Source organism: Sminthopsis crassicaudata, chromosome X (assembly GCF_048593235.1).
Source record: "Sminthopsis crassicaudata isolate SCR6 chromosome X, ASM4859323v1, whole genome shotgun sequence".
Classification (NCBI taxonomy): Eukaryota; Metazoa; Chordata; class Mammalia; order Dasyuromorphia; family Dasyuridae; genus Sminthopsis; species Sminthopsis crassicaudata.
Window position 1 is genome coordinate 52,228,183 of NC_133623.1, and position 26,742 is coordinate 52,254,924.

The following is a 26,742-nucleotide window of genomic DNA, read 5'->3' on the forward strand; positions in this document are numbered from 1 at the left end:
GAAGTCTCGGGAAACCTGAGATCAAAGGGCTTCCCTATCATCGTCCCAGAAAATATGACCTGTCTTCTGAGAAAAAAAAGCCTCAGGTGAGTGAGAGGGGGAAAGGGATACAAGAAAATGTCCTTAAGGTTGCTCCCAGAGCACAGGGTTCACATTCATCCTTTAAAATAATACCCAAGGAGAAACAACCAGTGGCCAGTGCTTCCAAGGGAAAGCCAAAACCAGATAGCAGTAGTGACCCAAAGAAATCTGGGCCTTCCTCACAATTGGCTTCTGGAAAATCCATTAAAAAGCCAAAAAACAAGGATGAGCCACAAACAGAAATGAAGGAGTCTAAGATAAGTGTTGACAACCTACAGGGAGAGACAAAGAAGGGTGAATTAACTCTAAAAGTAAAAGACCAGGAATGTTCTGACGAGTTAAAGAGACAGGGAAAGAGAGTGGCGGTCTCTAATGAAAATAGCTCACTCTCCAAAATTCAAAAAATTGAAGAGTTAGAGGAGGAAGATGATGACTTTGAACGGCACTCGATGTCCTTTGAATCATACCTTCTCTATGACCAGCCCCCAAATGGAAGGGTGCTTAAATCTCAAACTTTGGGTGGCACAAAGGACCACCCCAAGCTGAAAACTCTCCTAACTGAAAAGACAAAGCAGAGTGCAGATAAAAACCCACCCAAAGAAAATTCTGGCCAGCCAAAGAAGCTCCAGGTTGGAGCGGGTTCAGCTCCCTCCCAAAAGAACTCTAAGGGGATTTCGGACCTCCCTTCCAGGCCAGGTTCATCGTCAGTTAGAAATCCCAGTTCTTTTTCAGCACAGACTATGTATCGCCCTCCTTTTTCTAGGGAGCCTAATCCTACCTTTCAGCAGAAAAATCAAGCACCTTCTATCTACCCCCACTCAAACCCAGGTGCATCCTATGGGCGTACAGTTAATTCAACCACGAGTGTACGGTCGCTCACTACAACGACTTCCAAGCCCAGAGTTCTATCCCTGTATGAACAGTGCATTAAAGTCCTTGAGAGGAATATACATTTAATGTATGAAGTTGGACAAGTCCCCTTTAGCGTGCTTGCTCCCCTTTTGGAAACGTGTTCCCCTGTGCAGCTCTATAGAATTGAGGAATACAATCCCATATTCCTCGAAGACTCTGATAACCTGTGGAAAGTCCACTGCTTTCAATATTTTAATAACGAACAGCCAGAAGAATTTGAATCCTGGCGTGATCTGTACCTTCGGCTCCATGATGCTCAGGAGCAGCGACTGTACAATTTGACTAAAGCGATCCAATTAGCTCAAGCCAAAAAACCCAAAGTTCGACAGACCAAGATGGTCTTTATTACCCCTACGTCCAGGTCCCCTCATGATGTTTTAGGGAAACAGATGGTGCAAGTGAGATTACCTCCCCCGAATGCCAGCATCAAGGCCATCCAGCAGTCCTCTGACAGCAGGCTCCCTCTTGCCAATGGTGACAGCTGTACCCTCACGGAGTTATCTGATGACCCAACTACTAGCGGGGTTTGCTCAGCCCAGTCAGGCAGCAGTGCACATTCTGACAGTTCTAAGAAAGTTGCTTCTGTGAGTACCAAGGCTATCAGGCCTTACAGAAAGAAATCTGCCCAGTCATAATTTTTTTCATAAAGGGAAGAGGGGAAGAAGGGAAGGGATCTAGACCAGTTGGGGTGGGTGGGTGGGTGGGTGTGAAGACAAAGAAATTCATCTGAAAGACTTAACCAGATATTTTTATTTTGATGGCATTTTATTTTTTTCCAAATACATGCCAGAAATTTTTTTTCAAGATTCAGTTCTTCAAAACCGTGTGTTACAAATTTTTCTCTCTCCCCAAGATAGCCAGGAATTCGGGATATGTTAAACATGTATAGTTGCTCTAAATTAATTTTCTTATTTATCACGCTATGCAAAGAAAAATCAGATCTAAAAACAAAATCAAAGGGAAAATAGCAAGCAAATAAACAACAAAGACAATTATTGGAATTGCCTTGAATCACCTTATTTTTTTTAAAAAAAGAACCAAGTCTATCAACAATTGATCTAGCTTACGGTTGATCTTACTACCCCTGTTGTTGCTGTATATAGTTCTCTTAGTTCTGCTCTCTTCTCTTAGCATCAGTTCCTGCAAGTCTTTCCATACTTTTCAGACATCAGCCAGCTCATTTCAGACAGAACAATCATTTTCTATTAATTCTGGACCATAACTTATTCAGCCGTTCCCCCGCCAATGGGCATCTGCTCACTTTCCAATTCCTTGTCACCACAAAAAAGGGCTGCCACAAACATTTTTGTACCTGTGTGCCTTTCCCTTTTTTTATAATCTCTGGGACACAGACCCAACAGAGACACTGCTGGAATTAAAGAGTGTGTGCAGTTTTATCACCCTTTGGGCAAAGAAGACTTGAATCTTTTTGCTTCCAGTAAGCCTGTTCCTTCACGAACTTCAAAAATCTGCAGAAAAAAAGGATTATTTTCCTGCCAGAACTATTTTCCAGATTTTAGTATCTGTAAACTGTCTACTCAAGGCTCCTACCTCTCTCCCTGGAGAACGCTTCAGACACCTGAGGAAAGATGTGAACCTTCGTGCCTTTCCAGGAGTTTTAAGGTCAATTTAATTTTTTCCCCGTTAATTTCTTTGTCCTTGAATACTTAAATGCATTTGTAATCTGTCTAAAATCTAGGTTTCTTCTAGCATGCAGATTATAATGTGTCCTTATTCATCTATTTTGTGCTTATGAGCTAAATTCATGTTCACACTTAAGTTTTTCACCAGAGACAGGCCTAAAGTGTTGGGGAGCTTTTCATATAACTCCTTTTTATCTTTTCAGCTAACCTATCTCCTTAACAATTTGTCTTAAACCACTAATTTTCCCATAGTTCCTGGTGTACAATGTGTTATTGCCTAATTGTGCCCACTGGTTGCCTCCCCAGACCTCTTGGGTGAGCCTTAGTTTCAGTTCTTTAGATCAGCTGTTCTTAAGCTGTTTTTGTGTTGTGGACTTCTTGGGCAGTCTAGGGAAGCCTATAAACCGGTCTCCCAATCCTGTTTATAAGTACAGCAAATGAAAAAAGGCCTTCCAAAGGAAACCAATTCTATTGAAATCCATTTACCAAAAATATTAAAGCCATAAAATATTAAAAAGTAATAAGATGAGTCACTGGACCCCAAGGTAAGAAGCTTTCTTCGGTACTTATAGGGTTCCATGATTCAGAGATATATAACATATTGGCATTTTAAGAGGTGAATTTTGTTTCAACAAGGAACTTGGAATACGAAAAAGAATTTTGCAGACTCCTAAAGGTAAGTCAGCTTGTTAGTACTGAACTCAATACAGCATCCATTTGTAGTATCCATCCAAAGTGTGTGTGTGTGTGTGTGTGTGTGTGTGTGTGTGTGTGTGTATATTTATAAAATGCATGTGTATATCTGTACTTATGTATATTGGTAGATAAGCTCTATGTTATTGGCAATAGACATTCTTTATCCATTTTTTCTCTGTAGATGATTAGACTAAAGTTGTTAGATTCTAGATCTCATTTAGGATTCTAGTACTTGTCCCGGTGAGTAGGATGGCATCTGGAAGCAGGAATGTTTAAAGGTATTTTACCATCTATGGGGAATCCCTCTTTGCTGGTTTTCCTCCATGATAGCAGCAGATAGCTTTGCTGACTATATTTCCCCCCATTTTAGATTCCATTTGTTCTGAATGATCAGGAGGTTGTCATATCTTTGTAGGTGGATCTTTGAAGGAATTTTGTATCAGTCTAATAATTTTTGAATATGTGTATTTTGATATATTTTGTATACATATGTAAATACCATTTACATACAAAATTCCATATATAAATTAGTGATATTTGTATAAGAGGGGCAGCCAATGGCACAGTGGTTAGCGCATAGACCCTGAAGTCAGGAGGACTTAAGTTCAAATGTTACTTGAGCTACTTAACACTTATTAGCTGTGTGACTCTGAACAAGTTGCTTCACCCCAGTTGTTTTGCCAAAAAAGTAATCAGGTAAAAAAAAAATAAGTGGATGGGATAATACTTGTTGAAGGAGAGTTTTTCATTTAGCATTTGGCTCAATTTCTATTTTCTAAATAAGCAAACAATGAGAGAGTAAAATTTTGTGTGGTTTTCAGCTTTCAGCCAGTGGTCATGACTTAGCATTATGTAGAATGTTATTTTGGAAAGCCTGCCTGTTCTCTGTAATACACTTGTAATACCCTCCTTGATCAGTCTCATTGTGTACAGAGATATTTTTTGTTGTCCATAGATGGGAAATTAGGCTTTGAGAATTAATTATGTTCTCTTTTTTGCCTTTTGGGTGCGAAGCAGTAAGATCCTAGGTAGAGAGCTAGGAAGGGCCTTAGAGACCATCTCATTTACACAGCTAGTAAGTGAGAATTTGAACCTTAGATCCTAGTGCAGTTACTCTAGCCATTGTGTTACCCAGATGCCTCTATTAAGTGGCAAAAATTATTTGGGGGGATTTATTTTGTGTGTGGTGCTCTTGGTCCTGTCCTTCAAATATTTTGAGCATGGGTTCCTTGATGCCCTCACAGTTCTGTGAGGGACATCTGGGACCATCTGAATATTGTGTCTGAATGTTTTTAATGGTGAAGAGATTTGCTCCAACGTTTTTTGCAAGTTTTTTCCTATCTTTCCTTTATTGCCCTCCTTCCGGTTTCATCTTTAAATTCCCTCTGGCTTAACCTTGTTGTCAACTGGGAACAATTATTTTAACAAATAAATGTTTCCTTGATTGTGTAAAAACAACAAGAAAAGAAAACTTAGTTTGAGGCAGTTTGCTATAGTGGGAAGGGGACTAGCTTTAAAGTCAGAGGCCCTGAGTTCAGATACTGCCTTACTCTATGACTTTGTGCATGTTACTGTGCCCTTCTGGCTTCAGTTTCCTGATGAGTAAAATCAGAGGCCTAGATCACTTTCCTATCCTAAATCCTCAAAGAGGCATAGGCCAAACACTTAGCACTGTGTGACCAGCTTTCAGCCTCAGTTTTCTCCTTTGAAAAATGGGAATTATAACTTGTTTTTTGTTTTTTTTAGTTTTCTTCTTTGAAAAATGGGAATTATAACTTTTCTTTTTCTTTTACTATTTGACTGGGCTATTGTTAGAAAAAATGTTTACAGGGTTAAAGAAATGAGAGTAATAACATATTATATTTATGGCATATAAAAAGGCAAATCTCAACTATTTTACCATGTTCCCTGGAGGTCCAGTGTTCTTGAAAAAAGTTAGATATTTAGGTATAGAAAGTGATTGCTCTTTTAGCTTACAGAGTCAGGCCTTTAAAGAATTTTCATGTTTGTATGTCTATGTGAATAATAGGCATTTCTATCTGGGGTGCTGAGAAATTTTATAGTGGGTTCATTGCAAATTAACAGGAATGAGGCAAAAACTTTTGGAATGGCTCAGTATAAATTTAATCAAATATTTTCTACTGGGGACCAAGTTGGATTTATAAGTGACATGCAAGGATAGTTCAATATTAGAAATATTTAATTAATATTATATTATATTAATATTAATTGTTAATATTACTATAATATGTTAAAAACATGTTTTTATATTAAAAACAAAATCATGAAAACAAAATTATAGCAATAGATGCAGAAAAATACTTTGATAAAATATATTACTCATTTATGCCAAAAACCCTATAAGGGATAGTGATGGTAGGCCCATTATTAGATATGACAAAAAGTACTTATCAAAAAATGTTTGCAGCACAGAAATACAAGAAGCTTTTATCATAATTAGCAGGTTGTGAAGCAAGTATATCCCTTCTCATTATTATTTGATTTTGACTTAGTTCTAGAAATAGCAATAAAAGAGGAGAAATAAAAATAGACCAGGAAGATCAGCATTTGAATCCCAGTCTCTCTTGATCTCAAGTCCAAATTTCTATTATAGAATGCTTCTCATTGTTAGGAGGCAGAAGGGACCTTAGAATATGGAACCAAAGAGAAGACAAAATTATAGTCATTTAGGGCTGATGTGATGATTTTCTAAGGAAAGTAAAAAGAAACAAAAAATCCTAATTGATAGGATTCAAAACTTTACATGAGTTTTGAATCCACCAAGTTGTCTGCATTTCTATTTAGCAAAAACAAAAGCCAGGAGGAAACTTTCACTAAGGAGAAATCCCATTCAGAATAACTACAAAATGCATAAACTCTCTGGGAAGCAATCTACCCAGACATAATGGGTGATTTGTTCTTTGACCCACTCATTAGCATGATTAAGTTTCCATTTCAGTTTTTATCTTTTGCTTGTTTTCCCTATGTTAATTACTATTTTTATTGGATTACAAACAGTACAGTACATATTTAGTCTTTCTGCTTTTAAACATTTATTTATAACTTTTCTGTGCCTTAGGCGCATGGTATGTTTTTGTAAAGGGTACCAAGTTGTGCTGAGAAATATGAATATTATTTAATGTTCCATTCAGAAGATACCATAAGTCTTTCAATTTTAAATTCCCTGACTGGCAGAAAATATGCTTAAATTAGCATTTCACATCATAAACCTCAATAGGCTGCATGATTTAAATAGAAAAGGCCTTATTATTTTTTTAAAAATTGGAACAGAATAGGGAAAAAAAAAGATTCCACAGCTATGGCTATGGAAAAAAAAATCTTCACCAAACAAGGGATAGAGGAGATCATAAAATGATAAAATAGATATTTGGGGCTACTTAAAATTCAGAAGCTTTTTATAAGAACAAAATCAATATTTTGATTTTGGGAGGAAGCTTCCAATTGGAGGGGTAGGGTGAGGAGATTTTTGCATCAAAAAATCTAATAAAATTCTGATATCCAAAAGATCTAAGGAATTAGCACAAACAGGCAAGTATTTTTATCCCTATTTACATTACAATGGATGTTTCCCAAATTTAAAAATCCAACCTGTCCCCCTCTTCCCCAGCTATTAATTTCTCAGAACTTTATGGAGCTGCCTGAGTACTTAATTAACACCCATCTTTAAAGATGCAGAATTGCTCCATTGTAAAGGTTCATTCTGTGAGGTGCCTTCTGGGCTATTGTCCAAGCTCCATTTAAACTGGGGGAAGTTCAGGAGAATTTTCTGTTGGTTGCCTGAGAATTGGAAACATTTGTGTGAATGAATTGAGTGCAGTTTATGTTTTACAAAACATTTTCAACCAGTTTGAAGGTTGGCCAGAAATACCTGTTCAGGAAAAATCATTAGACCATTGCCAAGTAAATGTCATTTCATCACTGCACTTTTTGTGTTCCGACTGTTATCAATACTTGTGGTAACTTCTTTTCCCCCTTTGGCCAAAGGCCTCCAAGACTCAACTCAAATTCCATTTCTTGAAAAACACTAGCAACGGTAACCAAGAGCAAGAGCCAAACCAAACCAAACCTCTTTCCTGATTGATATGGAATCATTCTTCTTTTCCTTACTTAAGCATACATAAATGGATATATGGATTCCATACTTATTGCTGCTGATTAAAAGCTTTTCCACAGCTATGTCTAACTCAGTATTTTGAGTACATTTACTGTATTCAGAAACCATACTCTCCAGTTTGTACTGGCAGATGGTTCATTTGGATGCAATTCAAGATGTGGCGTTTAGTGTTATAAAGCTTTATTTTGGCCAAATCTTGATTATTTTTTAAAAAATAGTTTACTACATTAAACCTGAACAAATTGTTTACTTCTCCTCTTATCCTTTGAGTTTGTCTCTTCTTGCTTTCTTCCAATATCTCCTCCCCTACAGAAGAGTCTGTCTATTTGATTTCCCCCAACTCTCCATGCAACAGCAACCGCAAACGAGTATTGTTTTTTGGCTACTGTTTTAGTTCTGACTCTTCTGCAATGGTCAGTGTATATGAGAGTGTTTTCCAAATGTATTCCAAATAAACTTTAAAAAAAATTATATAAGTAGGAGATTCTTTGAAAAAAATGTTAATCACATTATTTGCTACTCTAAAATAATAAATTAGGAATGTTTCCCAAGCATACATCAATACTGTTTCAAATTCCTTGAAAGATCCAATGTAGATAACTATCCTCAATAATCCTCTGATCATAAAACAGTATGTATGTTCGCCAGAGCTGTTTCTTGTGGTGATAGAGGAGGTCCAACTGGGATGTCAAGTGAATGCATTCCCTGGGGATGATGAGGTCCTCCAGATACTTGTGTTTGCTGATGGCATTGTACCCTTCGTTCAAGTCCTAGAAATCTGAAGAGCCTCCTGGCTAGAAATCTGGCTTAGATGATACAGATTGACAATGAACTGAGGGCCTAGAGTCGAGCAGGAGGAGAGGCATGAGACTAGATTGCTTTTAGGCAATTCCATAGCTTTTTCAATGACTCCAAGCTTGCCAAACAAGGAAAGGCCTATTTTTTTCAGTGAGTGTCAGAGTTGGAAGAGTTTTGAGAATCCAACTTACGGCAGTGTTAAAAGAAATTTGGATTTGGAAACTTTGCATTGTACAACAGGAGCTCCTTCTAGAACTCACAGGCCAAGTAGCCACTCGGGTTTTGCTAGAAGACCGTCAGGAAGTGTATTGAGGGGGATGGGAATGAAGGGGGAATTTTAGTTCTCCAGATTTTGTGATTCTGTTATCCTTTGGAGGACATAGCTAGGGCTGGCTTGAATGTAGGTGACTGATATGATGCAGGTTTATTGTGATTTTATGAGCATTTGAAAATTCACCTGCTCCTAAGTCTCTCTTTCCCTCATCTGACCTATTGCCTGGCCTGAAATTGCCATCCTCAGTCAGTCCTCTGGGTTAGGGCACCAAAGGGTCTAGTATTAAGGATAGGTACCACTGAAATGGAAAGGGGAGGATTTTTTCACTTGGTAGTCTGTGAGCTCTTAATATATATTTTCATAACCGTATTTCAATATAATTGATTTGTTTTGTAATCCTATATATTTATGTATTACTCCAGAAAGGGGCTTCCCTAGAGAACCCAAAAGGTCCACAACACCAAAAAGGTTCAGAATCTGTGCTCTAGAACCCTAGGGCAACTGTAGGAAGGGCATGTTAGGGGAAGGCCTGCATCCCATGGCCCAGGAAAGCTGGAGGCCATACAAGGACACTGTGTAGCAATACCGAAAGAGGGACAGTGGTTTTTGAACAAATGTTCAAAAGTGGCACAATGTAAATGGCTAAGACCCAGTCTTTGTTCTGGTACCAACTTCCTTGGCTAGACTTTTCAACAAGTCACTGTCCTGATCACAGTCTCAGTTTCCTCAGCTGTAAAATGAAGGGAAAGGAGCGGATAGACTCACTGATGTCTATGGCTCCATGAAGCTATGATTCCAATGCAGGACATTAAATAAAGGTAAAGTGCTTGGTGAGGTCGGAATGGGATGGTCATTAACAACCATTGTGAAGGCCTCCCAGAGGAAGGGTGTTCAAGTTGGATTTCAAAGGAAAAGGCGGGAAGATGTGAGAAGTCCAGTTTGTCTGGAGCATAGGGAACATGGAAAGGAGCCAGTTAACACTGGAAAGACACGGCGCATCAGACTAGGGAAAGAATTGAATGGCAATCGAAGGAATTTGGCTTTTAATCGGTAGATAGTGGGGAGGCATGAAGTTGGCAGAATAGGAGCTTCATGACCAAATTGATGGAGAAGAAAGATTGTTCTGTCATTTAAATAAAGCATTCAATTTGCTTCCAATGGAACCAACTATAAAAAGAAGACAAATTGGTATGGAGGAAGTCTAATGGCAGTCCTTCTCTTTACATACATTCAAGTACCTGTTATTTCCATGTAGGAAGGACTAGAGTGGAATGATGTGCCAGAGAGGAGATAAAGACAAGACAGCAGTAACCCAAAGGACTTTATAACTGAGTCTGTGGCATTCTAATCTCTGCCATTTTTCCAAGGAAGAAATGGAGATTCATGGAAGTGAGATGATGTGCCCAACTAGATCTAGAGCTGGAAGCACCCTCAAGGGCTATGTAGTCCAACCCCCTCTCATTTTATAGAAAGGGAAACTGAGACCCAGAGAAGGGAAGGAATTTGCCCAAGATCATAGAACTCATCTCAATATAGTCTGAATCAGGCAATCATTCTGTTGCTCCAGGGCAGACTGGTCAAACTGGTCCTGTGTGGCTCAATACAACCTGAACAAGAAATGGGGAGTGTATATATGTCTGTGTGAAATGATGTTTTTTTTTTTTCCCCTCCACAGCGATCTAGGAAGATTTCCTTAAGAAAACTAAAACGTTATAAGCCTTTAATTTTACTCAATCCTGAGCAATGCAATTCCTTACGCCTTTTACAAAGAGAGCAAGAAAAAGAAAGAGAGAAAGAAATGGAGAGAGCGAAAGAAAAAGAGAAAGAGATGGAGAGAGCGAAAGAAAAAGAGAAAGAGATGGAGAGAGCGAAAGAAAAAGAGAAAGAGATGGAGAAAAAGAAAGTTGGAAACCCAGGTAAGAACCAAAGGAGAAAACCTAGAGAGCCAGGCCAGTTCCTGTTTGGAGATATTTGTGCTGAGACAATGGCAGCCCATTGTTGTTGGGATTACTAGGTGAGAACTGAGGTTGTTACACATTGTCATCGATGCACCCCTTTCCTCTAGTAATAATTAAGCCACAAAGTCCTCATTCTCATCTTGCACAGGGAGAAGGGCTAAATTGAGGGAAGGCAGAGCAGGGAAGGGAGAGGGAACCATATGCTTGGTCCTTCAGACAGAGGCCTGGAAGCCTGATTTATTTTTTCATTATTATATCATATTTTAATTAGTAATACCAAGGCAAGTTAAAGAGCACTTATTTATTTTTTAAGCAAGCTAATCCTTCTGTGCTTCAGTCAGAAAAAATCCTTTCTGCCTTGATCTTTTTTTTTTTCCTCTAGTCTTTCTTGTTCTCTGCCTTGGTCCTTTCCCCCATCTTTTCTTGGCTTCTGTCTCCCCATCCATCTTCTCATTCCTTATCGCATCTGAGAGGATTAGGGTTATTTTAGAGAGGAAAGAGGCAAGTGATTAGAAGGAGGAGAACAGAGGAGAGAGAAAAGAGAAATCACTTTAATTCAACCTATTTATGGAACTCTCTATACAAAGGCTGCTTCTGAGGGAGTAGGGAATTAAGATGGGAGTGGATGGTAAAGAAGGAGGCAGGACATATAGACCAAACATTTGCTGAATTTGGGGGTTGGGCAAAAGAAGAAGGGATTGCATGATGACTTTTCTATGTTGTTTTTTTAACTAGGGAATGCTGAGATGACCAAGATGCCAGCAGAAGCATCAAGATTGAAGACACTTCAGTAGACAAGAATGGATCACAGATCTGGAGAATGGATGGAAGATCTGAAGGAACACACGACCATCTTATGGAGAACGGTTTACCCTTTCCCTTTCCCTCACCAAACAACTACCTTCATGTCCTAGCCCTGGAAAAAGCTTTAATTATCCTTCAAAATTTTGTTTTTAATTATATATCATACCTTGAGTTCTCTGTCTTAGTGAAATGAAAAGCTAAATTTCCACCCAATTCCCATGTTCAAGTTCAATTTGTAAGATGCTACCAAAGAATTCAGCTTAAAACAAATAGGAATGTGTTTGGCTCTTTATGTTTGTGAGTTAGACTTTTAAGATGCTACCAAAGAATTCAGCTTCAGATCACTAGAAATAGATTTGGTTCTTTTCCTGTATAAGATAAACTTTGTGAGATACTACCAAAAATCCAGTTTCAAGTCAATAGAAATAGCTTTGGTTCTTTTCCTGTATAAGATAAGCTTTATAAGATACTATCAAAAATCCAGTTTCAAATCAATAGAAATAGCTTTGGTTCTTTTCCTGTGGAAGTTAAACTTTATAAGATAATATCAAAAATCCAGTTTTAAATTAGTAGAAATAGCTTTGGTTCTTTTCCTGTATAAGATAAACTTTATAAGATACTACCCAAAATCCAGTTTCAAATCAATAGAAACAGCTTTGGTTCTTTTCCTGTATAAGTTAAACTTTGTAAGATACTACTGAAAATCAGTTTCAAATCACTAGAAATAGCTTTGATTCTTTTCCTGTGGAAGTTAAACTTTCTAAGATACTACCAAAAATCCAGTTTCAAGTCAATAGAAATAGCTTTGGTTCTTTTCCTGTATAAGATAAGCTTTATAAGATACTATCAAAAATCCAGTTTCAAATCAATAGAAATAGCTTTGGTTCTTTTCCTGTGGAAGTTAAACTTTATAAGATAATATCAAAAATCCAGTTTTAAATTAGTAGAAATAGCTTTGGTTCTTTTCCTGTATAAGATAAACTTTATAAGATACTACCCAAAATCCAGTTTCAAATCAATAGAAACAGCTTTGGTTCTTTTCCTGTATAAGTTAAACTTTGTAAGATACTACTGAAAATCAGTTTCAAATCACTAGAAATAGCTTTGATTCTTTTCCTGTGGAAGTTAAACTTTCTAAGATACTACCAAAAATCCAGTTTCAAGTCAATAGAAATAGCTTTGGTTCTTTTCCTGTATAAGATAAACTTATAAGATACTACCCAAAATCCAGTTTCAAGTCAATAGAAATAGCTTTGGTTCTTTTCCTGTATAAGATAAACTTTATAAGATACTACCCAAAATCCAGTTTCAAATCAATAGAAACAGCTTTGGTTTTTTTTCTGTATAAGTTAAACTTTGTAAGATACTACTGAAAATCAGTTTCAAATCAATAGAAATAGCTTTGATTCTTTTCCTGTGGAAGTTAAACTTTGTAAGATACTACCAAAAATCCAGTTTCAAGTCAATAGAAATAGCTTTGGTTCTTTTCCTGTATAAGATAAACTTTATAAGATACTATCAAAAATCCAGTTTCAAATCAATAGAAACAGCTTTGGTTTTTTTCTGTATAAGTTAAACTTTGTAAGATACTACCAAAAATCCAGTTTCAAGTCAATAGAAATAGCTTTGGTTCTTTTCCTGTATAAGATAAACTTTATAAGATACTATCAAAAATCCAGATTTAAATCAGTAGAAATAGCTCTGGTTCTTTTCCTGTGGAAGTTAAACTTTCTAAGATACTAGCAAAATCCAGTTTCAAGTCAATAGAAATAGCTTTGGTTCTTTTCCTGTATAAGATAAACTTTATAAGATACTACCAAAAATCCAGTTTCAAATCAATAGAAACAGCTTTGGTTTTTTTCTGTATAAGTTAAACTTTGTAAGATACTACTGAAAATCAGTTTCAAATCACTAGAAATAGCTTTGATTCTTTTCCTGTGGAAGTTAAACTTTCTAAGATACTACCAAAAATCCAGTTTCAAATCAATAGAAATAGCTTTGGTTCTTTTCCTGTATAAGATAAACTTATAAGATACTATCAAAAATCCAGTTTCAAATCAATAGAAACAGCTTTGGTTTTTTTCTGTATAAGTTAAACTTTGTAAGATACTGCTAAAAATCCAGTTTCAAATCACTAGAAATAGCTTTGATTCTTTTCCTGTGGAAGTTAAACTTTATAAGATACTATCAAAAATCCAGTTTCAAATCAATAGAAACAGCTTTGGGTTTTTTTTTCTGTATAAGTTAAACTTTATAAGATACTGCCAAAATCCAGTTTCAAATCAGTAGAAATAGCTTTGTTTTTTTTCTGTATAAGTTAAACTTTGTAAGATACTACCGAAATCCAATTTCAAATCAATAGAAACAGCTTTGGTTTTTTTCTGTATAAGTTAAACTTTATAAGATACTGCCAAAATCCAGTTTCAAATCAATAGAAATAGTTTTGGTTCTTTTCCTGTATAAGTTAAACTTTGTGAGATACTACCAAAAATCCAGTTTCAAATCACTAGAAATAGCTTTGGTTCTTTTCCTGTGGAAGTTAAACTTTGTAAGATACTATGGGACATTCAGCTTCAAATCAATAGAAATAGATTTTGTCCTTTTATCTATGTAAGTTAAACTTTGTAGGATGCTTCCAAAGAATTCAGCCTCAAATGAATAGAAACAGATTTGGTTCTTTATCTGTGTAAGTTAGACTTTGTACGATACTACCAAATTAATAGAAATAGATTTGGTTCTTTCCCTGTGTAAGTTAAACTTTGTAAGATCCCACCAAAATTCAGCTTTAAATAAATAGAAATGAATTTTGTTCTTTTACTATGTAAGTTAAACTTCGTAAGATGCTACCAAAAATTCATTTTAAAGTAAATAGAAATCTATTTTGTTATTTTATTTATCTAAGTTAAACTTTATAAGATGCTACCAAAGAATTGAGCTTCAAATGAATAGAAATGGATTTTGTTCTTTTATCTATACAAGCTAAACTTTGTAAGATCCCACCAAAATTCAGCTTTAAATAAATAAAAATGGATTTTGTTCTTTTGTATGTGCAAGTTAAGCTTTGTAAGATACTACCAAAGCATTGAGTTTCAAATAAATATAAATAAATCTGGTTCTTTCTCTGTGGATTCCCTTTATTGATAAGTTGTGGTGGTAGCTGATACTTGGGTTCTTAAAATGTGGGGATCATAGGTCTAGAGCTGGAAGGGGCAGCCCCCATAATTTACTGGGAAGACAGACAGGTTAAAGGACTTGCCCAAAGTCATATGTAGGATAATAGTATAATGAATCTAGAACTGGAAGGGTCTTCAGAGGCCATCTAGTGCAACCCCTTCATTTTACAGAGGAAGAAACCGAGGTACAAATTAAAATGATTTTTCCAAGGTCACAAAAGTAGTAAATAGAAGAGTCAAGCTTAGAACCCAGTTCCTCTAACTCTAAGGCCAATGTTCTTTCCACTGTATGTTGGTGTTCAGTCATCTTAGTCATCTCAGTCATGTCTAACCCTTCATGATCCCGTTTGGGGTTTGCTTGGCAAAGATTGTGCAGTGATTTGACATTTCCTTCTCTAGTTCATTTTTACAGATGAAGAAACTGAGGTAAGCAGGGTAAAGTGACTTGCTCAAGGTCACCCAGGTACTAAGTGTCTGAGGCCAGATCTACTCTCAGGAAGAGGAGTCTTTTTGACTTCAGGGTTGCATCTACCCACTGCAGCATCACCTCTCTGTCCACCTCTGCTGCATTCACACCTGCCATTTATAGCTTTTGAGATAAGGATTGGATTGTTCTGGTGGCTTCCTCTACATTATGAGTTTGGTGATGGCCTTAAAGAACTGTGATGGAGATGAGTGGAGAGGCTTTATTTGTTTTATTTGTTTTTTTTTTTGTTTGTTTATTTGTTTATTAATGAAAGGAAGAAATCTTGTGGCCATCACCCTAGTAGAATGGGTGGTTGGTTGTCGGCCTTTATTCTCTAAGAGGACCAAAATGACGTCACTGTGTTAGAGTCCAGTTACAGTGTGTCTGACTGATCAGTATGGACTTGTGGTGCTCGACCACTGGTTGGGCCCAAAGAGTCCCTATGAACATTTGGGGGGTTTCTCTGATTTTGTACATTTCATGTTTCCCTTGGGCTACTTCCGTTCTGCTTTGCTCATAGAGCACGGCACCTTCTTTGATGAGGGCCCGCCATGCTGGGCGGTCCTGGGCTAATGTCTCCCCGTGTCATACATTTGATTCTAAAGTGCTTAAGAGTGACCTTGACAGTGTCCTTGTATCGCTTTTTCTGACAGCCTTGTGAGCACTTGCCCTATGTGAGTTCTCCCTAAAAAACTCTTTTTGACAAAAGTACATTTGGCATTGGACCAATGTGGCCAGCCCCCTGCAATTGTGCTCTCTGCAGTAGAGTTGAAACGCTGGGCAGTTTAGCTCAGAAAAGGACCTCGATGTCTGGTATCTCATCCTGTCAGGTGATCTTCAGAGTCCTCCCAAGACAAGTCACATGGAAGCCATTCGGTTTCCTGGCATAGCATTGGTTAAACTGTCCAGGTTTCAGATATACAACAATAAGATCAGCAAATGGCTCTGTAGACCTTCATATTGGTGGTCAGTCTAATATCTCTCCTCTCTCACACTTTCCAGATAGACGGTGCAGTGGATAAAACCCTGACCCTGAAGAGGACCTGAGTTCAAATTCGGCCAGTATTAGCCTCAGACAGGTAATACTTCCCAGCTGCATGATCTTGGGCAAGTCATTTAACCTTAGTGTAATACCAAGACCTCTATGTTGTCTATAGACTGGAAGATTCCCTTCAAAGGCCATCCTAGTCACCGTCCATTCAGCAAGTTACCTTAGCTGGTTTTCCTGTGGGTTTGTGCTGTCTCTGTAGTGAAACCACACTTTGGTACCTCTGCCAAGAGCCTTTCCTACCGTATGTCATGTCATTTTAATACAAGATACTTTCCTCTAAACTGCACTGCCTCTAGAGTCACTCTGACACTCAGTATCTTTGTGACCTTGAACAAGAGACCTCATCCCTCTTTCTCTCTAAAATGAGGGGGTTGGACTAGATCTGGCAGCCCAGCTAGTTCTAGCTCTTATGCAACTTTTGAGAAAATTAGTATCAGGGGCAGCTAGGTGGCGCAGTGGAGAGAGCACCAGCCTTGAATTCAGGAGGATCTGAGTTCAAATCTGGTCTCAGACACTTAACACTTCCTAGCTGTGTGACCCTGGGCAAGTCACTGAACCCCAGCTTCAGGGGAAAAAAAGAGAGAAAATTAGTATCCCCAGACACCTCTGACCCCCGATGCGAACTCTGACCTTGTCCATTCCCACGATGACCGAGTCATACCGAGCAAAGCAAAGCTAGTCCAAGCTCAGCCTGGCCTGCCATCCCTTCTGATTGATTATCCCACTCTCCTGAGGCTTCATTTGCCTCCGTGAAGGAATGACCGAATGAATGTGTAGATGAGGCTGGTGATAAGTATGACAACAGTTGTGATAGGTGGTAGCTATATAGTATTAGTGCATGAAATTTGCAAAGCATTACAGATCTACAGACATATATCCATCTGTATCTATGTGTAGATATACATATATAATCTATAAATAAATTTCATTTGATTCTCATAACCATCATGTGATACTATAATTATCCCCATTTTAGAGATGAGAAAATTGTGGCTGACAGAAATTAAGTGACTTGCCTACAGTCGGCTAAGTATCTGAGGCTGGATTGGAGAGGGGTCTTCCTGACGCCAAGTCCAATGCTCTAACCATTATGCTACCTAATCATCTGACTAAATGAATGAATGAATGCCAAGTATTCTTTGGTCTTGGTAAAGCTAACATTTCAGGGGTAGGATTGGAGTTATGGGGGGGGATACAAAAGCTCCACACCCCCATGACGGAGGTAGCTGACAAAGAATGCCATAGAATTTTTAAGCACTCTCCAATCCTGAGGCTGAACCATCTGGGAAAAGATCCAGGGTGCAAGAAGCACACTCAACCCCTGGCATGCCCTCTGCCCACTGCAGCCAATGGCTGGGGCTTGAGGTTTTGAGATCGACAGCCTACTGAGACAAATGAGCCTAGCCGTTGTCACCAAACACAGAGACGAGAGGTGACTTCTTGCCTTTGTTCCTATCAGGACACCATTTACACTCCCACCTCCCGGGGACGTCCAAGAGCCTCTCTGTGGCTAAAAGAAGGGACCATCATTCCTTCTCCCTTCCCCGTTGCCAGCAGTGAAGTGGTTGTATTAATGGCAGATAAGGAGCCAGATATTATAACATCATTTGATCTTTGGGAGTTAGGTAGTACAAAGGATAGTCACTCCTATTTCTAGAGAGGAAGAGTAAGGCTCCAAACAGACCAATTCTTAGCTTTAGGCAGTGTTCCAATGGTAATATTTTCTTTCACTGCGATTTTTGGATATTGCCTCCTTCCTCCCAAGTGAGCTTCCCTTGTGACAAAGAAATCTGGGGTTGTCTATGTAAACATTATGGTCACATGTGGCAGAAAATGGGACATCACACCCCCAGAGTCCTCTGCTTCTCCAAGGAGAAGAGGCAGATGCATCTTAGGAATTTTCTGGGCCTACTATTATCCATTATAATTACTCAGCCAACAACTACGTTGTATTATTCTTTTCCTTTGCAATTATTGTGTAAGTTATTGTGTATATTATTCTCCAGGCAGTCTTTTTTGTGTGTGGGAGGGTGTGTACAAACAGGCTGCACCCAATTCAACACAATGAACCATTATTATCTACCATACATTGATGAAAAGTTTCTGAGTCAGGATTTCCTCTCTTGCTGGGCTTTGAGGACACAAAATAAGACAAAAGACATGTTCCCTGCCCTCAAGGTGCGTACAATTTATTTAGAACAGTATACTTGGGGGATAGGGAGGGAGGGAGGGATAAGATTTGTACACAAATAAGCCCTTGAGAGAAGTCACAGGACATATAACCACATTTCTAAGAGGCAATAGAAGGCAAAGAGTTTTGGATATAGAGGTAGAAGCCCCCTACAGGGATCCCAGTTTGACTGCTTACTGGGGGACACTGGGAAAGGCAGTTACTTTCTTTCTCTGAACCACAGCCTCTTCTGTTGGAGAACTGTTCAGATCTTCAATGTCTCATTCAGCTTTTTTTTTCCTGAGGCAATTCGGGTTAAGTGACTTGCCCAGGGTCACCCAGCTAGGAAGTGTTAAGTGTCTGAGGATGGATTTGAACTCAGGTCCTCCTGACTTCAGGGCCAGTGTTCTATCCAGTGCACCAAGTAGCTGCTTCAGTTTTAAGATAGTTTAGTTAATAAAGAAGCTTTAATTCTTATAGTGCTTCTGGTGTTCTTGGATCACAGATCATGCCGGCCAGTCTATATGCCTCCATCCAGCACTCTGGCTGCTTTCCATTGGCCAGGATTTTGGCTGAGTCTTTCCTCTCCCTTTCTCTTTCTCTGCCACCCACATTATTTCTCTTCTTGAGTTCCAGTCTTTCGGGGATCGGAAACACTTTGCTTTTTCTCTAACCTAATTATTGTCTTCCCTCTAGCCCAGGTATTCATTGGGGGATCCTCTTCTTCGTGCACTCCAGAGACAGTTGGCCTCCCCTGACAGAGACCAAGGGTTTCCAGGTTTGCCAACAAGGTAATATCTAGGATTAGTTAATGAATCCTAAAGGAAAACTGCCATCAGGCCTAGGAAAGGCAATAACAGGTGGACATGGAAAGTAGAACTGATGTGTTCAGGCTGATGATTCCTAGTTCCAAATGATGGGTTTGAGATTTAGAACCAAATGTTGGGGTTCGGTCATTTGGCAGATTCACCATGACCATTCTCTTTGGTAGCTTTCTTTAGGAGAAGAGATTACAGACAAAATGAAGGGATATAATAGACCCTAGAAATGCTAAGTATGAAATAGAGTTGCTAGAATATATAATAATGAACAATGGAAAGGACGCCTTCCTAGTGGAAGTAACCATTAACCAGGAGAAAGGGAACACCCCATGAAGTTGGAGTATGACCTTAGCTGGCAGGTTAAATCCATGAGGAATTTAGCACCCTAAAAAGAGGCAGCTATAAGAAGAAAAAAGACAACATGAGACAGGGGGGATGGGTGAGGAGAAAGACACCAGGAAGGAGAGTGCCATGTTGGGCTATATAACCCCAGAAGGGATTCAGCAAAGATGGCATGGGCCATGGACAGATTTATAGGGAAAATTTAACCTCAGAGGTTTGACATGACTTGGATTTCTGACTGGACCCAGCAAGAAGGGGCTACCTAGGGCCACCAGAGAGGGCGGGGACCAGAAGATTAAACTGTTCCCTATCAGGGCCCTTCTCTGCCTGCCCCAGAAAATAATCCTATCAATAATTCAGGTTCCCTTGGCCAACCCCTCCAGCCACTCAGGACCTCATCAGAGCCAATAGCCTTTGCTCAGGATAAATTTCTATAGCACTTCAGGTTTATAGGGCACTTTCCCTGGGAAACCTGCATAAGGTATATAGTAGCTGAATGATGATGTTCATTTTTACACTTTGGGAGACTGAGGCACATGCCTAAGGTCACATGGTTAGCCTGTAAGAGCTATTTTTGCCCTTATCTCACTTTAGATCTTTTGCATTTAGACCAAACTTGCTCTTCCTGGTCCTCAACCTATTCCACCCCGCCTCTGTGACCCATACCCCAAATGTGACCCTCTTCATCTGAACGTGACTGTTCAAATTCTCTTCTTTCAAGCTCTGTCTCAGGGACCACCTGTTCTCTGAAGGCTAAATAAGAAGTGTAGCATAGTGTAGAAGTGAGAGATCACTGTGGCAGGAGGGGAGGGAAGGGATCAGGGAAACCTTCACAGAAGATGTGTCACCTGAACTAGGCCTTGAAGAAAGGCCGACATTTTGCACTGTAGTTTGTGAGGCTCTCTCCTTGGCTGTCAGTCTTGTCCGCTCCTTCGGATCCCATAAGCTTTTCTATAGATTGCATGCTGTCATAGAACAGATTTCCAGTTGCAAGTGATGTGTACCTCGGCACCAAAGGACGTATTTGGGGTTCGGCACCAAATGTTGGGGTTCCAGCATATGAAGAATTCTCCCCAGCCATTCTCTTTAGCAAAAGTTAAGTTTATTTAGGGGAAAAGGTTGTAGACATAATGAAGAGATACTAGAAATGATAGATAGGAAATATACTTTGGGGAGTCTCTAGTTAGCAAAGAAAGGGTTGTTGGGGTTTTTTGTTTGTTTTTGTTTTTGTTTTTGTTTTTTACAGTTAACAAGGGGAAACTAACAATTAACCAGGAGAATGGGAATGCACACCATGAATTGGGGGTATACCCTTAACTGGCAGGTTAAATCGGATGGGACACAGGAGAATGGGAAAGGGAAAGACAGGATGGACATGGGGGAAGGGGAAGAGGAAAGACAGGATGAGACATGGGGAGGAGGAAGGGGAAAGACAGGATGGACATGGGGGAAGGGGAAGAGGAAAGACAGGATAAGACGTGGGGAAGGAGGAAGGGGAAAGACAGGATGAGACATGGGGAGCGGGAAGGGGAAGGGGAAAGGCACCATGAGGCAGAACACCACTGTGAACAGACCTAAAAGGGAACCAACAAAGATGGGGTTGGCCATGGACAGATTTATAGGGGAAGTTTAACCTCAGGGGTTTGGCATAAGGCCTTCACGGGGTGAGACCGTAAGGCTGAGCTGATCCCCATGAGGGCTCTTCCCTATTTGTTCAGTACTTCTAGCTTTCTCTGCCAACCCACCTAGTGACTCAGGACCTCATCAGAAGGAAACCTGAATGTCATCTAGTGTAAGCCCCTTGTTGTGCAGGGGAGAAGACTTTGTTCCAGATCGGGGAAAATGTCTTAAAGATCTTAAATTGAATAACCAGGTCTGGTCCACAGAGTCCGTGTAGTTCAACCCCCCTCATTTTACAGGGAAACTGAGGCTCAGGGAAGGGAAGTGACTTGCTCTGGATTATAGAGCTAGCAAGTGACAGGGACAGAATTCAAAGATAGCTCTTCTGACTCAAAATCCCTTGCTCTTCTTAGGATCCTTCAGTCCAGGCAATGTATTGTTCATCATTTTGCAGCCCTTGGAGCCTAGAACACAGTAAGTGATTAATAAATGTATATGTGACTCTGTTACGTGTTCCCTAAAACTGCATCTATGGTCTAAAAAGCCTGGATCAGACTCAAGCGAATGGGCATCTTCCCCAGCAGCTTACTCAATCCCCAGATCATTAGTTTCACTTACCTGGGGAAAAACTCATCCCCAACAAATGAGAACTTGGCTTTCAAAGCCGCATCAGGAAATGAGAGTTCGTTTTCAAACTTCTTTGAGCCTTTAGGCAGGGTTGACTATATACAGGATGGAGTGAGTAGGGAGAATGTAATCTTGAGGTGGGAGGAGGGACACTGAGCTGCCAAGGTCATGTGCAAAGCAAGCCTAACGCAGCTTATGTGGACTTGAAAATCATCACTCATTTCCACTCAGGGCTTCTCCCGACCTTGAAAATATCTAACGGAAGGTGCACAGACAAAAGTCCAGATGTCAATTAAATCATAAGAACGATTGCTGACCCAAGGAAACCTTTTGCTTCTAACCCATTTAACCTTAACGGGCATGCTCCAAAGAATTTGTCTTCTCTTGCAGAGAAGTAGATGGATCTACTAACATATTCGGGGATGGGGGTGCGGGGAAGATAAATAGAACATTGGCCCCTGTCAGTTGAATGATGGGATATCTTTTTTTTCTTTTTTTTAAAATCAAACATGAGCACTAAAAATGTGATGTCTGATGACGGGATGACCCATCCACCATAGCAACAGCCAATGTTTGTTTCCGATAACAACCGAGCCGAAAGGTTACGCATATCATTCTACTTTAGAACCATCGTTGCCAGCAGCCTGCAAAAAATGAAGGGTATGTACCCATATTCACACCGTCCAAACAGTGGCTCAAGTCCAAATTCTGGCTAATGGGGTCACCGTCATAAAGTGGAAAGTTTGCTAAACTTGGAATTAGGAGATCATTTGTTTCCGAAGTTGACACTAATGTGCTGTGTGCCCTTGGACCGGTCCCGTTTTCAAACGCTCTCTCAATTTTGTACTCTGGCAAAAGCCAGCATCTCGTATCTCATTTGGATGAGATGATTTGAGGTTCTCATGCTACATGTGGGCCAATGATATCGACTAGCTGATGTTTACAGCAGCATGGATGACCTGCCTAATGTCAAATCTCAGGAGAGCAAGCAGAAATTATTAGTGGTATTGGAAATTAATTAGAGTGACTGAAGATCAGCAGGATTGATCACTTGGAGTATGTGGGAAACCCAGTTTGGGAGCAAACCTTTCCAGCGGGGCAACTAGGTGGTGCAGTGGATAGAGCACCAGCCTTGAAGTCAGGAGGACTTGAGTTCAAATATGACACTTAACATTTCCTAGCTGTGTGACCCTGGGCAAGTCACCTAACCTCCATTGTATCAGAAAAAAGCAAAAAAAACCCCACAAAAAACAAAACATTAATTGGAAGGTTTTTTTTTTTGGTTTTTTTTTTTTTGGTAAAACAGTTATAGTCATAAGCAGGGATTAAGTGGTAATAAGATGGAGGGACCAGATAGAACTGCAAGGAATAGGTAAGAGGAAACAAAAAGGATAATATAATCTTAACAACCCACATTTGAATAGAACTTTAAGATAAATTATCTGTTTTCCTCCAAACAACTCTGTGATTTCTATGTCCTCATTTTACAGAGAAAGAAATCAAGGCTACAGGAAAGTCATCCAGCTGTAATGATAAAACAGATTTGAATTCACAACTCTGGACTGAACATCTAATCTTCATTCTGTCACATTTTGCTGGAAGCCCAAGAAAATAGCAGGTATTTGGTTGGCATCAGGGCTATTGAGAACTCTCATCCTCTCCACATTATACGGGGATCTGCTGCTGTGTTCTGCCCAAACTGGTTCTTAATTGATGTTTGTTAGCTATGTGGAACAGAGCCATCCCTTCAGGCCCCATCTCGGGGACCCATTTCTGTCTCTGGGCTCTCTTTTTTTAGCCAAGCTCCCCAGGTAGTAGCTGCATGTCCGTCCAATGACTGCCCTAGGTGAGGGTATACTTTTCAAATCTGATAGTTGCAGAGTGGATTACAGGGACTTCCAGTCTTCCAGATTCCCCCTGGGACTCCAGAGCTTGGGCTACCCAGAGTATGCAAACTAAGGGTGCAATTGAAGTTTACAAACTCAGAATAATGGCCTCCTTGTCTCTGAGTGGGCCAAGGCCATGTTGCGTGTCTGGCACCGTTAGCGTTCCTTCCTTATCATCACCAGCTCGGCATCCTCCTGGCCAGAGAAGAAGATGTTTTTTCCAAAAATATTCCTAATTCTTCTAGGAAAGATCCTTAGAAATGGTGCCAGATACATTACTTATTGCTTGATACAGCAAATATGTTGTTTGATGAATGGAATATCCCACTAGGAAGCATCATTTACATTGGAAGGAACTCTGTCTCTGGCAGCAGAGGAACCAGGATCAGATCCCTCCTATGGTGGTTACTAATTGCAGGATTTTGGTCAAGTCACTTTCCTGTGCCTCAGTTTCCTTCTCTGTAAAATCAGGGTTGGATTAAATAGCTTTGCAGCTCGGTATCTAAGACCTTCAGTAATAACAACTTCCCTGGGCATATTTTCCTAAAATGAGGAAGGTGAATTGGATGGCCTCAGAGGTTCCTGCTGGCTTTAGATCTACAATTAGAACTACAATTGGAAATCACTTAGCCTTAAGTTCCTTCTTGGTAAATTGAAGGGGATGGACCAGGTGATCTTTAAGACCCCTTCTAACTTTAAATTTATAATCCTTTGGGTAAGAAGGATACAGGAGGTCAAGGCATGGTTAAAGAGGCAGCCTCAGACTTCCAACCAACCGGAGATCAAGGACACATGCTGGTTGTGTGACTGGGCATCCTTGTGGGGCCCCAGAAAATTCTCTTTGATTATAATAAACTTCAGAGAAAATGCCAAGCTACACGGGGAGAAGGAGTTTTCTGTTCAGGGAACATCCTACTCCAATAAAAGTTCAGGTTAAAACTAAAACCAAGGCAAGTATGTCACCGGAAGTTGAGGGAGGGCTAGCCTGCTACAGAGAAGTCCTTTCAGATTTGCAAAGTGATTTCTAGATGTTATCTCATGTGATCTTTGTGTTCTTATAGCTCCCATTTTACAGATGAGGAAATAGAGGTTCAGAAAGGTGAAATGTATTTTGTCCAGGGTTACATGGGGAGTATGGAGAAGTCAAACCCAAGTTCGGGGTTCTATCCATTGTACCATCCTGTCTCTCAAAGAAGGAGCACTGGATTTGGACTCAGGAGATCTAGATTTGGGTCCTAGCTTGCTTCCAAGTACAATCGCTTGAGCCAATCACTTGCTTTCTTTGAATTTCAATTTCTTCCTCTGAAAAATAGAGTTAATAATTTATTAGTAACAGTTTGGGGAAGCTGGATGGTAGAGTAGATAAAGTGTGAGGCTTTGAATCAGGAAGAATTATTCAAATCTAGCCTCAGCCACTCACTAGCTGTGTGACTCTGGGCAAGTTGTTTAACCCTGCCTGCCTCGGTTTCCTCATCTGCAAAATGAGCTGGAGAAGAAAATGGCAAACTATTCTAGTATCTTTCCCAAAAAAACCCTAAAATAGGGTCAGAAAAGATTGGCTATGATGGAAAAATGGCTGAACAAAAGCCCAATTTCATTAGTCTGTTGAATGGAAGGCCCTCAATGAACATTTTAAGTGATAAGGAAGATTTGAACTAGTCTTATTATTGGCAGATGGGACAAGCCAGCATGGCCTAGATATTGTTGCTGCAATGTGGAAAGCCGGTATCAGAATAACATCTCCCCTACTTTTTGTCCATGTTTGCAATGTGGTCTGTAATAAGCAAGGATACTCAGAACATGCTCATTTCTGGGGAAGGCAAACTGAGACTCGAAATGTAGAGCGGCCCAGTGGTTGCTGGGAAAATGGCCCATTGCATCTCTCTCAGTTTATAATGGATTTGATTTATTTAAAGCAAAATATATTTCAGGAACAGCTCTATTAGGAAAAGCTATATGATAAATGATATAAGGAAATAACTCTCTCAAAATAATTTCAAATGTGTGATCCTCTTTCCATTCAAGTAAACAAAACAAGGACTATTTAGGAGTGGGAAAGATGGAAGTAAGGGGGAAAACATTAAGTGCCTACTGAATATACTTTAAATTTCTTATCTCATTTGATCCTCACAACAACCCTATGAGGTAGCTGCTATTATTATCCCTAATTTTTTTCTAGTTTAGGAAACTGAAGAAGATAGATTAAGTAACTTGCTCCACTAGTAAATATTTGAGGCTGGATTTGAACTCAGATCTTTCTGATTCCAGGCCCAGTGGTCTGTCCCCTATCTAGTTGCTTCTAGTTGCATATAAGGCCTTTCATAGTCTGGTGCCATCATATTTTTTCCAGCATTACCTCACATCATCTCCCTCCATATACTCAAGTCAAATTGCTCTACTTTTAAATGCATCATTTAGCACCACTATGTTGCTAATTGCTAGGGACAAAAACGAAACAGTCTCTGCTCTTTTTTTAGGTAGCTCTGCTACAATTTTCTTTCTTTCTTTTTTTAAAAAATAATAGCTTTTTATTTTCCAAAGCCATGCAAAGATAGTTTTCAACATTCACCTTTGCAAAACCTTGTATTTCAGATTTTTCTCCCTTTTTTCCTCCCAGCCCCTCCCCTAGACAGCAAGTAAATCGATATAGGTTAAATATGTGCATTTCTTCTATACATATTTCCACAATTATCCTGTTGCACAAGAAAACAGATCCAAAATTGGAAAAAATGAGAAAGAAAACAAAAGGCAAGCAAACAATAACAAAAAAGGTGAAAATGCTGTGTTGTGAGCCACACTCAGTCCCCACAGTTCTCTCTCTGGGTGCAGATGGCTCTCTCCATCACGAGTCCATTAGAATTGCCCTGAATCACCTCATTGTTGAAAAGAGCCACATCAGAGAGTGTTCTGATGGACATGCCCAGGTGATTCCACTGGATTTGGAGGAACTAGGTTCAAATCCCAGCTCTGCCATTTATTCCCGGTATGACCTTTGGAAAATACTTAACATCTCTAGGTCTTTGATTTCTCATCTGTAAAATGAGTGAGTTTGACTAGATGACTGAAAAAATCTTTTTTTAGCTTTCAGTATTTGATTCTACAATCATTGTGTCTTTCTTGACCCCGTTCCTTGTGTCTGAATTATCCTTCTCCCTATCAGATTCCTCCAGGAATCTTCCCGATAGTCTCTAATTAATTGTGACCTTTTCCCTCATGGATATGAGTTTGGACAGAGGTTCATCAGATTAACTTTTTAATTTTTTCCCCGTCTTTGGTTATTTTCAA

The 26,742-nt window shown here is 39.5% G+C and overlaps 2 long non-coding RNA genes across 3 annotated transcripts; both read left to right on the forward strand.

Annotated features, from left to right (window-relative positions):
• The first annotated feature begins 2,980 nt into the window (after positions 1 to 2,980).
• LOC141548646 (uncharacterized) lies at positions 2,981 to 14,413 on the forward strand. Of its 2 annotated transcripts, none has more exons than XR_012484016.1 (3): positions 2,981 to 3,312; positions 10,215 to 10,455; positions 11,233 to 14,413. It is a non-coding gene; the product is annotated as an uncharacterized LOC141548646 (long non-coding RNA). The 2 variants fall into 2 exon arrangements; XR_012484017.1 differs by having other exon boundaries at positions 2,981 to 3,181.
• Positions 14,414 to 15,942: 1,529 nt separating this feature from the next.
• LOC141548409 (uncharacterized) lies at positions 15,943 to 22,225 on the forward strand. Its single transcript, XR_012483936.1, has 4 exons — positions 15,943 to 16,019; positions 18,858 to 18,952; positions 21,358 to 21,418; positions 22,086 to 22,225. It is a non-coding gene; the product is annotated as an uncharacterized LOC141548409 (long non-coding RNA).
• The last annotated feature ends 4,517 nt before the right edge of the window (positions 22,226 to 26,742 follow it).